This window comes from Hippopotamus amphibius, chromosome 15 (genome assembly GCF_030028045.1).
Source record: "Hippopotamus amphibius kiboko isolate mHipAmp2 chromosome 15, mHipAmp2.hap2, whole genome shotgun sequence".
Classification (NCBI taxonomy): Eukaryota; Metazoa; Chordata; class Mammalia; order Artiodactyla; family Hippopotamidae; genus Hippopotamus; species Hippopotamus amphibius.
The window spans coordinates 32,353,394-32,363,234 of NC_080200.1; positions in this window are offsets into that span (position 1 = coordinate 32,353,394).

Here is a 9,841-nt window from a genome sequence, read left to right on the forward strand (position 1 = left end):
CTCCATCCTGGCCTGGCCTGGCCTGGCTGGGCCCCTAAGGACCCTGCTGGCCTCTAGAGTGGCCCCTGCTTCTCGGTTGGTTTCCATGCTGCTGCTCACAGAGCCATCTTCTCCAAAGGCAGCCGACCGCCGTATTCCTTCCGTGGAGGCCTGGCACGGCTCTCCTCGGCTTGGATGATAGCATGAGAGGACTGACAAGCTGGGTCCTTCCTCCAGGGCTGACCTTTTACAAACTCCGCCTTGAAGAGGGGTAAAGTCAGCATGTCATTCTCACGTGGAAGATGGGACCCGAGGGGCCCGTTCCTAGCTCTACCACTTGGGAGAGTGGGGGACTCTTCCGTCAAGGAAACGGAGAGCTCATACTTGATGGTGCGGTTGTCAGAAGCCTTTTTCTAAGCCTCCCCTGGCCCCACCGTGTCAGAAAGACGTGTCCCTCCACCTGCCGGGGACTTGATGAAGGAGAGTCACTCTGGTAGAAGTACCCGAAGCTCGATGACTTCACTGCCGTCTCCCTTTCTCTGGCACGGGCCCGCCCCTGGAGGAGCCCTGTCTTCACCTGGCCGTGACGGCACCACTCAGGGGAGCTGGAGACAGGACCCCAATGAGGGCAGGTGGATGGGAGCCTGTTCAAAATGACCTACACACCCAATCTGCCGTAGACATGGTCCACAGATCGTGGACGTGCCTGTGCCCCCGAAGACATCCGTGTGGCCCCGGGCATCCGGCAGCCATCTTCTCCATGTTCTCCTGACCTGTGCTCTCGCTCTTTTCTCCGGAGCACTCGCCTGATGATTCGTGGGGGCATGAAACCCCAGCTGGCAGGAGCCAAATGATCTTCCCAACACAAGGGAAAAGAAGAGGTGGGGTCCCGCATCCATCCAATGTTTCTGTGCCTAAGAATGAGTTTCTAAGAAATCTCATCCTCCTTTAGCTCCCTTAACTCTCCCCCGCCGCCCCCCCCGCCCCCCCGCCCGGCGCCCGCCAGCCCGGGCCATAGTATAGTTACTTTCCCAGATTTCCTCCCTCTCCTCAGCAGAACCGAAGAGATTGTAGGTGTTGCCACTTCTCTGAGTCTTTCTTTGCTTTCTTAGGAGGGCTGCCCCATGTCACGTAAAACTTGGAAGACATACACGCGTGAGCATCTCTCCTTGTGATTCTAACCCAGGGAAGAGCATTTAAAAATTGAAAGGAGGCAAACTAGGGTTCAGGCACCCAGAGTTGAGCCGGGTGGCCACTGGGAAGAGAGTTCCAGACGCCTTCCTGTTTGGGGGAGGGGGAAATCTCCCCCTCTGCCCCTCTTGAGTCCTCGTGGCTGGACTCATCCTAACATGGCCTCAAGGCGGATAGAGGAAGCGGGAGCGGGAACACGTGTTCGTTTGTTGTTGTTGTTGTTGTTTTACCTTCTAGCCCTGAGAAGTGGCTGAGGCGGGCAGCTTTTCGACTGTGTAGACCAAGGGACAGTACATGTGTGAGACAGGGATCAGACCGAGAGACTTAGCTTTCGGGTGCGCCCTGAGGGAAGGAAGAATCTAAACAGAGTTTGGGCTTGGGGGGGGTCCCTGAAAGAAGTCACAGTGTCTGTCTCCCTAGGCTTCTCGGCCCCAATGAATTCCCTACTTTGGGGATCGGAGCGTCCTCCTAACTCCAGGTGCAGATGCAGGGAGTGCGCCTTTCACCCGAGAGAGAGATGGATGTCTCGCTTTCAGGGAGACACAAAGGAGAGCCCGAGGGTCCCTCTTGTGTTGGCCGCCTGCTTGAGGTCACCGTCACGCCAAATGATCACTGTGCCACGGAGGTGCATTTTGGCGTGGTCTATCATGGGCTCCACAGCCACCTCCCTGAGAACGGGTATGGTCAGAACCGTAGGAAGCTCAAGGGCGCCGCCAGCCGGTTTCAAAAATGTATCTGTCAGCACCTGCTGGCTGCAACCGCGAGGTTTGCAAGTGCCCTCTGCATAATTCTCCCCCTCCCCCGCAACGACGTCATCACTTCCAATCCTGGCGAACAATGTATGGAACCTTTGCTGGGGTTTTCGTTTGTTTCTCTTTTGTGGGGTTTCTCTCTCTCTCTCTCTCTCTCTCTCTCTCTGTCTCTCTGTCTCTGTCTCTGTCTCTGTCTCTGTCTCTGTCTCTGTCTCTCTCTCTCTCTCTCTGTCACACGCGCTCTGATGTTCGGGGCCTAATGGGAGAAATGAAATCAAGCGAGGGGTTTTGCCCTCAGGTTGCCTTGGTCTCGGGTTGACTTGTGTGCGCTGAGAAAGACGGCCTGTACTGAAGGCCCTGCGCAGACTTTTTGACACCCCCGATCCATGGAATCCTGAAGCTGTGGAACCTAGAAATCTTTCGGTCTCCTTTTGATTTGGAAATCTTCTCCTTGACAGAAAGAAGCCCATTTAAAAGAGAAAAAGAAAAAGTGGAACTGCATGAGCAGATCGGTTTTTAGATCTCAGCCGGGTGGCTGCCCGGTTCTCTGGGGAGAACTGTCTTCATCTTGCAAATTTGTACACACAGCCCACAGTGGCCTGGGATGGAGGCCAGTGGACTGGATTGGGCAGAACCTGAGACCAGAGGAAAGAGAAAAAAAATAAGAAAAATGGTGGTGGTGGTTGGGGGGAGGGGGAAGAGGTCTGCTTTGAAAAATAGGAACTGCTGGCAGGGCTCCCTCACCCCCACCCCCCCACCCCAAAGTAGGACTGTGTATCCAGGCGTAGAAATGATACTGCGCCAAGAAGGCAAGCGCTGTTGAGACTGCTGTTCCTATGATGTTACAAACCGAAAGCGATGCTTTCTGGTCGAGGCTCTCCATGACAATCTGCTAAGCAAATCACACGTTGGCTGTTTTGGACGTTCTCTGCAGTTTTCATTGGGAGTGAGGAAGAGCCGTTTGTACATGTTTTGATACAATGTTTTGAATGCTGTGGGACCATGGTATGTTTCCGCCGTGGATGAACAAGGTTGCCTTTTCCAGCTTCCGCTTGCATGGTCATTTCCTGGTCCTGACGACCCCCCCCCCCGCCCCAAGTGAGGGAGGCCTGTGTGTCTTTGTGTCCATTTAGAAGGGTTGGTGCTTGATGCCAGCATGATATCCAAATCTTGATTTTGGACTTACCAAACTACTGTTGGGAGTTTGTTTCTTGTCTTAATCTCCCTTAACTCTTGCAGTCACCTGAGTGTCCACTCTTGATTTCGCGTCTCTCTCTGCCTCTGTCTCTGTCTCTCTCGCTCTTTCCTTTTGTTGATTTCTTCAAGGCAAGCCATCTTTTTCCTCCTCCTCCTCCTCCTCCTCCTCCTCCTCCTCCTCCTCCTCCTCCCCCTCCTCCTCCTCCCCCACCACCCTCCTCTTCCTCTTCCTCCTTTCTCTGCCCCCCCTCCCCCCTCCCTCCCTCCTCCCCCCCGCCCTTTTAAAATGGAAGTCTAACAGACTGACAAGAGTATATTGGTTTTCAGGTGTATACCCTAGCGAGTGGCTATGTTTACACATGACCCAGGGATCTCCGTGATAAGTCTCGTTACTGTCTGTCACCATTCGATGTCATGACAGTAGGATGGACTCTATTCCGCCTGCTATACATGACATCCTGCGAGTGAGTTGTTTATTTCATAACTAGAAGTGGGCACCGCTTCCTCTCCCTCACCTATTGCACTCGTCTCCCTCTTCCCCCCTCCCTCCCTCCTCTGGCCACCCCCCATTTGTTCCTTTTAGGTGTCGAGGAACCTGTTTGCGGTTCCTTCTTTGTGTTCATGTGTGTGTATTGCTGTGTACGTTCTTCACAGACATGATAGTCTCGCGACCTGAGGTATCTTGTGTAGCGCAATACCCTCTGGGTCTCTCCATGTTTCCGCGGATGGCAAGACCTCATTCCCTGGTAGGGTTGAGTCATAAACGCGTGCGCGCCTGTGTGTGACTAGGTAGAGACGTATGCACACAGAGAGCGCTATCGGTATGTCCCTAACTATGGCTACATAGGGATAGGTGTGGATACACATACACGTGTATGTATGTGTCACCCTCACCCCCTCGGTGGGCACGTAGTGGAGTTGCTGGGTCACGTGGTAGTTGTTGGTGCAGTGCTTTCAGGGACTTCTGTGCTGTTTTCCGTAGTGTCATCTGTTGTCGGGGAGCCATTCTGTCAGGCGCCAGGTGATATCTCTGAGTCCTCCAGCATGACATGGTGGTGGTCTCTCTCAGCGTGAAAAATAGGTGTCCCATCAGGAGCCACTTTCCTCTGCCGTTTGGAACTTGCTGTCGCGATTCCAGATCCTGGGCCTGGCCGGCCGTGTATGCTTGTGCAGAGAAATGCCAGCGCTTTCTATCATACCCTCCATTTAAAAAAAAAATGGTTCTGTATTTGATGGGCTGCGTTGGGTCTTTTTTTGCTGTGCGCGGGCTTTCTTTCCGTTGCGGTGAGTGGGGGCTCCCCTTCGTTGTGGTGCGCAGGCTCCTCATTGCCAGTGGCTTCTCTTGGTGTGGAGCACGGGCTCCAGGCACGGGGGCTTCAGGAGTTGCGGCACATGGGCTCAGTCGTTGTGCCTCACGGGCTTCGTTGCTCCGCGGCATGTGGGACCTTCCTGGAGCAGGGATCGAACCCGTGTCCCCTGCAGTGGCGGGCGGATTCTTAAGCAGTGCGCCAGCTAGGCAGCCCCAGTTGTTTCTTGTATTTCAGGGAAAGGTTTCCTTTGGCTTTTGGTTTTGTCCCCGCCCCCACCCCCCAAGAAAGGTACTGTTGGTTGCTTTGTTGACAGTGGAAAACTGTGTTGCGGTTGCTGTTGGAGTGGTGGGGGTCGTCGTCCTTGTTGCTTTGTTTCCTTTGTGGGCATTGTTTTCTGTTGGTTTTTTCTGGCTTTGTTTCCTTGTGGATGAAAATGCCTGGTCTTGGTCTGCTCTGTTCAGGCCTCCTGCCCACTTTCCCCATCGGGTTGCTTGTTCTGGGGGGGCTGCGTTGCATGAGGCCTTGCCCTGTTTTGGACAGGAACCTCTTATGGGACATGCTTGAGGTTTTCAGATGCGTGTGTGTGTGTACGTGTACACGTGTGTGTGTCTGTACGTGTACACGTGTGCATACACGTACATGTGTGTGTGCCTTTACGTACTCCTTGAAGGGCCACAGCAGTCCCAGAGCTTGACTTTGACTTTTTGGTAGTTTGGCTTGGTTTGATTTTGGTGGGACGACAGGTCACTGTGAACCTTTACTGTAAATCTCTCTCTCACACGCACGCGCGCGCGCACACACACACACACACACACACACACACACGCACACACGCACGCACGCACGCACACTCACCACGTTGCATTGTGTAGATGTCCTGGAACGCGGTTTCTTTAGTGGATGGCTGTTGACTCGCTGCTCCCCGCCCCCCCGCCCCCGCCCCTGCCCCCGCCCGCCGGTGACTGTGGTCAGTCCATTTTGAAATCCACGTTCTGACCTCAAGGGCATGTTCCCCACCCACGCACCCATGTGTTCTCTTTGGACTTTGTCGCGGTCTGTGTGGAAATAGATGTTTGTTTCCATTTGTGTGGGGCCAGAGTGTATGTTTACTTTCGTTTCTAGCTTCCGGGCTCTGCGTATCAGCTTTCCAAAGCCCTTCCCCGTGCCAGAAGGGATGAGTTCCTGCGTCGTTCTCTGAGCGCTTGCCTGGTTTCGTTTCGCTGGTCCCCGCCTTCCCTCCCTCCCTCCCTCCCTCCCTCTCACCCTCCGGGGAGCTGGGGATCTCGCTTGTGGCACTGTGGGCGTCTCCGTGGAATTCCCCGCGCCCCCCCCCCCATGGCCTGGAATCGCGTCCCCTTCCAGGCAGCCTCCCGGCGGCATCTTGCCAGCTACCCCCGCCCCCGTGTGCTGCCGGGGATCGGGACGCGCCGTGTCGTGTCGTGTCGTGTCGGGCCGGGAGCTAGCTCCGAGGCGGACCCCTCGGGGCCGCGCGGGACGCCCGCCCCGCTCCGGGAGGAGCTCGGGCGTTTGGGCGGCCCGGCGCTCCGGCGTCCTCGGTGGCCGGCCGGCGACCGGAATCCGGCCCGGGGACGTTCGAGCCGGTTGTCGGGCGCCACCTGGCGGCCGCTTTTATATTGTCCCTTCCCTCCGGAGCTCCGGCGACCTTGTCGAGGGCTGTGACTCAGCCGCCGGGCCCGAAGCAGAGTTCCGGGAGGCGGGCCACGCTGGTGTTGGCAGCCCCGGTGGCGCCGAGGCGTAAGCGCCTCCTGCTGTCGCCTGAGATTGGGCCTGCAGATCTATGGGGCTGTGACTGCCGCCGCGCTCTCGAGCCGGGGCTGAGGGGCCGCCTGGCCGGGTCGACCAGCATGCGCCCGTGCCCCTCCGGCCGCGGGAACCCATGTCGGGTCGTGCCGCCGCGGTGGGAGAGGAGAGGGTCTGCCGCGCCCGGAGCGCCTGGGACTTGGTGGCCCGGCCTTCTCCTGGGCCGCCCTTGGGAGCGTTCGTTCCCCGACCCCCCCCCACCTCCCTTTCCCGGTGCCCCCGCGTCCCGCTCCGGAGGTGGGGACCGGCTCGGGCCGAGCGTTGAGGCCGGTGGAGGCCGCCACGGGCTCGGTGGTGGACGCGCGTGCGTCCCGGTCGTCAGATGCTTTCAGGCCGATGGTTTTCCGAGCCGGACTCCAGAGGTGAGGACCGGCCTGGGCCGCCAGCGGTGACCCGGAGAGGCTGGCCCGGGCCTGGGTGCGTTGCCCCGTGGGCTCCGGGCGTCTCCCTGGAGAAATGGGTTCAAGTCCCGATGGGTCCGGAGACGTGGACGGACCGGCCCCTGCTCGCGCAGGTGGCCGGCGAGGGTGCACCCGGCCTGTCAGCGTGCCCGCGTGGGTCCCGGTCGTCGGACGCGACTTTGTCTCCCCCCTCCGCCCTCCACCCCGAGTCCGGGCCGGGAGGTGGGGACTGGCGCGAGCCATACCGGGTGGCCCGGGGAGGGGCTCCCGGGCCCGGGCGTGGTCCCTCATGGGGCCCGCTCATCGGAGGCGGCTCGGAGGGGTGCTGTGTTTCTTTCTTGGAACCAAGTCCTGGCCCGGAGACTCGGATGGACCGGTGCCTGCCCGCGTGGGGGGACCGGGGAGGGCGTCCCCAGCCCGCTCCCTCTCCCCCGTGTCCCCGGCCCACTCTGCCACCCCTCCATCCCCGGGTCGACCAGGTGGCCCCGGGTGCTCCGGGGCAAGTGTGGATGGGGAAGTGTTGGGGGCAGGTGGCCGGACCGAGGTTCCGGGGGCCCCCGTGAACCTCGTGGGTGGGCCCCGCTGTCGGGCGCGATGATTTCTTCTGCCGGAAATGGGGCCTTTTTGCCACCAGATAGGTGCTGACACGGTGTTCTTCTGCGTCTGTCGCCGATAGACGCTGGGGCTCCGGACGCGGGCAGGACTCCGGGCTGGGGGCGGCTGTCTGACGCCCGGCTCGGTCCTTGCCGCTTGAGCTGCCCACTTGGGCCTGCGCACCGGCTCTTGCGTGCGCGTCCGGCTGCCCCGACCCGCGGTGCCGCCTCCGGCCTCTGGCTGAGCCCGAGGGCGGCGGGGCCAGGTGGCGTCGGGTGCTCGACCCTGTGCGCTGCCCCCGCTGCAGGCACCCGGTGGTGAGTGGCCGGCACGACCCCACCCCACAGGCTCTGTGCCCCGTGTCAGGCGTTCTCGTTCTGGGGTGGCTGGCTGCTCTTTACCCGAGACGAAGGGGCGCCGGCGAGCCGGAAGCGGGCCTCAGTGTGACGTTTCTTCGCCGTGCCTCCCCTGCGGGCCTCTCCCGCCGTGGCTTTAGGCTGGGTGGGTCAACCGATTGATGTGGTGGTGCCACGCTCCACTGGGCTGGGCCTAAGCCGTGCCAGACGAGGGACGGACGTACCTGGGGCACGGGACCGCTCTTCTCGTTCTGTCCGCGGGCTCCTCGCCTCTCTTCCGCCCCGCCTGCCGGGGTGTGTGGAAGGCAGGGGTGCGGCCTCCGGCCCCGAACCCGCGGTCTCCCGCTCCCGCCTCCCGGCGCGGGCGGGGACCGTGGTCCTCGGACGCAGCAGACGCTCTCGCTGTGCCTCTTTGGTGTACGCCTCGCGAGCGGCCCTCCCCGCGGCGGGGAGGGCCGCCCCGCCGCCACGCTGCGCGCCCCCCGTCGGTGTGCGAGCGTGCCGCGCCTGGCCCTCCGTGGTGCTCCTGGAGCGCTCCAGGTCGTCCCTCAGGTGCCCGAGGCCGAGCGGTGGTGTTGTTCCCCTTTCCCAGCGTGTCCCTCGGGTCTCCGCCACCGTGGCGGGTGCCGTGAGCGGCTCTCTCTTGGGGGGGTCGAGACGGTAAGGGAGGTGCGCCCGCCTGTTCCCCCCGGCGGTGGGGCCAGGGGCCGCCTCGTTGTGCTGGTCCTCAGCGGCGTGCCGTGGGGGCCTGAGCTTGGCCGAGCGCACGCCCCGTGTGGTCCCCACTACGTGGGGGGCTGCGCGCGGGCGTGGGAGCGATCGTGGGGGCCGGGGCCTGTGAGAGAGGGGGCTGTGTCACGCATCTTGGGCGTGCTCCCCCTCGAGGGCCCGAGGGGCGAGCCCGAGGGCAGCAAGCCTTACCGAGGTCGTGCCCCGGCCCTGGCCGCGGACGCTCCCGTGGGCCGTGTGCTTACCCATACCGCAGACCCCCTCCCCTCCAGGCGACTGGAGGAGGTGTAGGCGGCTCACGGAAGCGCCTCTGTGGGCCCGAAGGAGAGGCGATGTGTGGGGGATGACGCGCCCTCGGTGAGAAAGCCTTCTCTAGCGATCCGAGAGGGAGCCTTGGGGTACCGAACCCCCCAGCTGCCGCCCCTCCCAAGTGTGCAGTGGCCACCGTGGCGACTGCCAGAGCACGTGGGTAGACCCCCTCGCCTCCGCGGGAGGGGTGCGCCGGTCCCGCGGTGGGGCCGAGCGCCGCTCTTTGCCTACCGTGGCCCGCGCCTCCCCCCTCCGAGTCGGGGGAGGGTCCCGCTGGGCCGAGCCGAGCCGGTGTCCGAGGCGCGGGGCGGCGTGTGTGCGTGCGGGGACGCCTCCGTTGGCGAGCCCGGAAGGGGGACCCCGGTCCCGGCTCCCCAGTCCCGCAGCCACGGGGAGCCCTGCCGCGCCTGCCCTTGCCTCGAGCCGCAGCCGACGGCGGTGTGTGGCCCTAGGTCGGGCCGCCTGGCTCGGGAGCGTTTCCCCAGGACGTGTGAGCCCTTGGGGTCGGCTGAGGTGGTGATGGATGTGTGGAGGCGATGCAGATGGATGCGCGAAGGGGTGGACGGGCTCCTCCGCTGCACGCGGGGGGAACCGTGGCATGCTAGGCCCCGGCGGCGGGGCCGGGTCGTGGGGAGGCCCTCGAGGGTGGCGGGCGCCGGCCGGCGTCCCAGGCGTTGGCGGGACCGCCCCCTGGTGTGGGGCGGTGGGGCACCGCGCTGGTTTCCCTGGTGGCCCGGCTGTGCCCCGGCCCTTTGTCTCCCCCTGGGTGGCGCCCCCGGCCCTGCTCCGTGGCCCTGGCCGTGCGTGTGAGCCGCCCCCTCCCCGTCGCCGCCGGTCTGCCCTCGCCCCTGCCCCCACCCCTTCCCCCGCCCGGGATCGAGCCTGGCCCTGCCCCGTGAGGGTGCCGCCCCCGGCCGCCACGGCCGGCGGCGTCCCCTGGTGGAGTGCTTGTCGGTTCCCGACGGGGAAGAAGAGGTGGGCGGTGTGGGGGCGCGCCGGTGCGCGTGCGGGAGAGTGTTGTCGCGGGCCGGCCGCGGCTCTCCGGGGTCGTCGGTGGCGGCCGCGAGCCCCTGCGAGGAGGTCCCACGGGGGCCCGAGGAGGCCAGGCGCCGTCGTGCGTGCTGCGGGAACGCCCCTGTGCTGGAGGGCCTCTGGCGGTGAGACCCCGTGTCGTGCCCCGGCGGCGGACTCGCGTCCGTGTC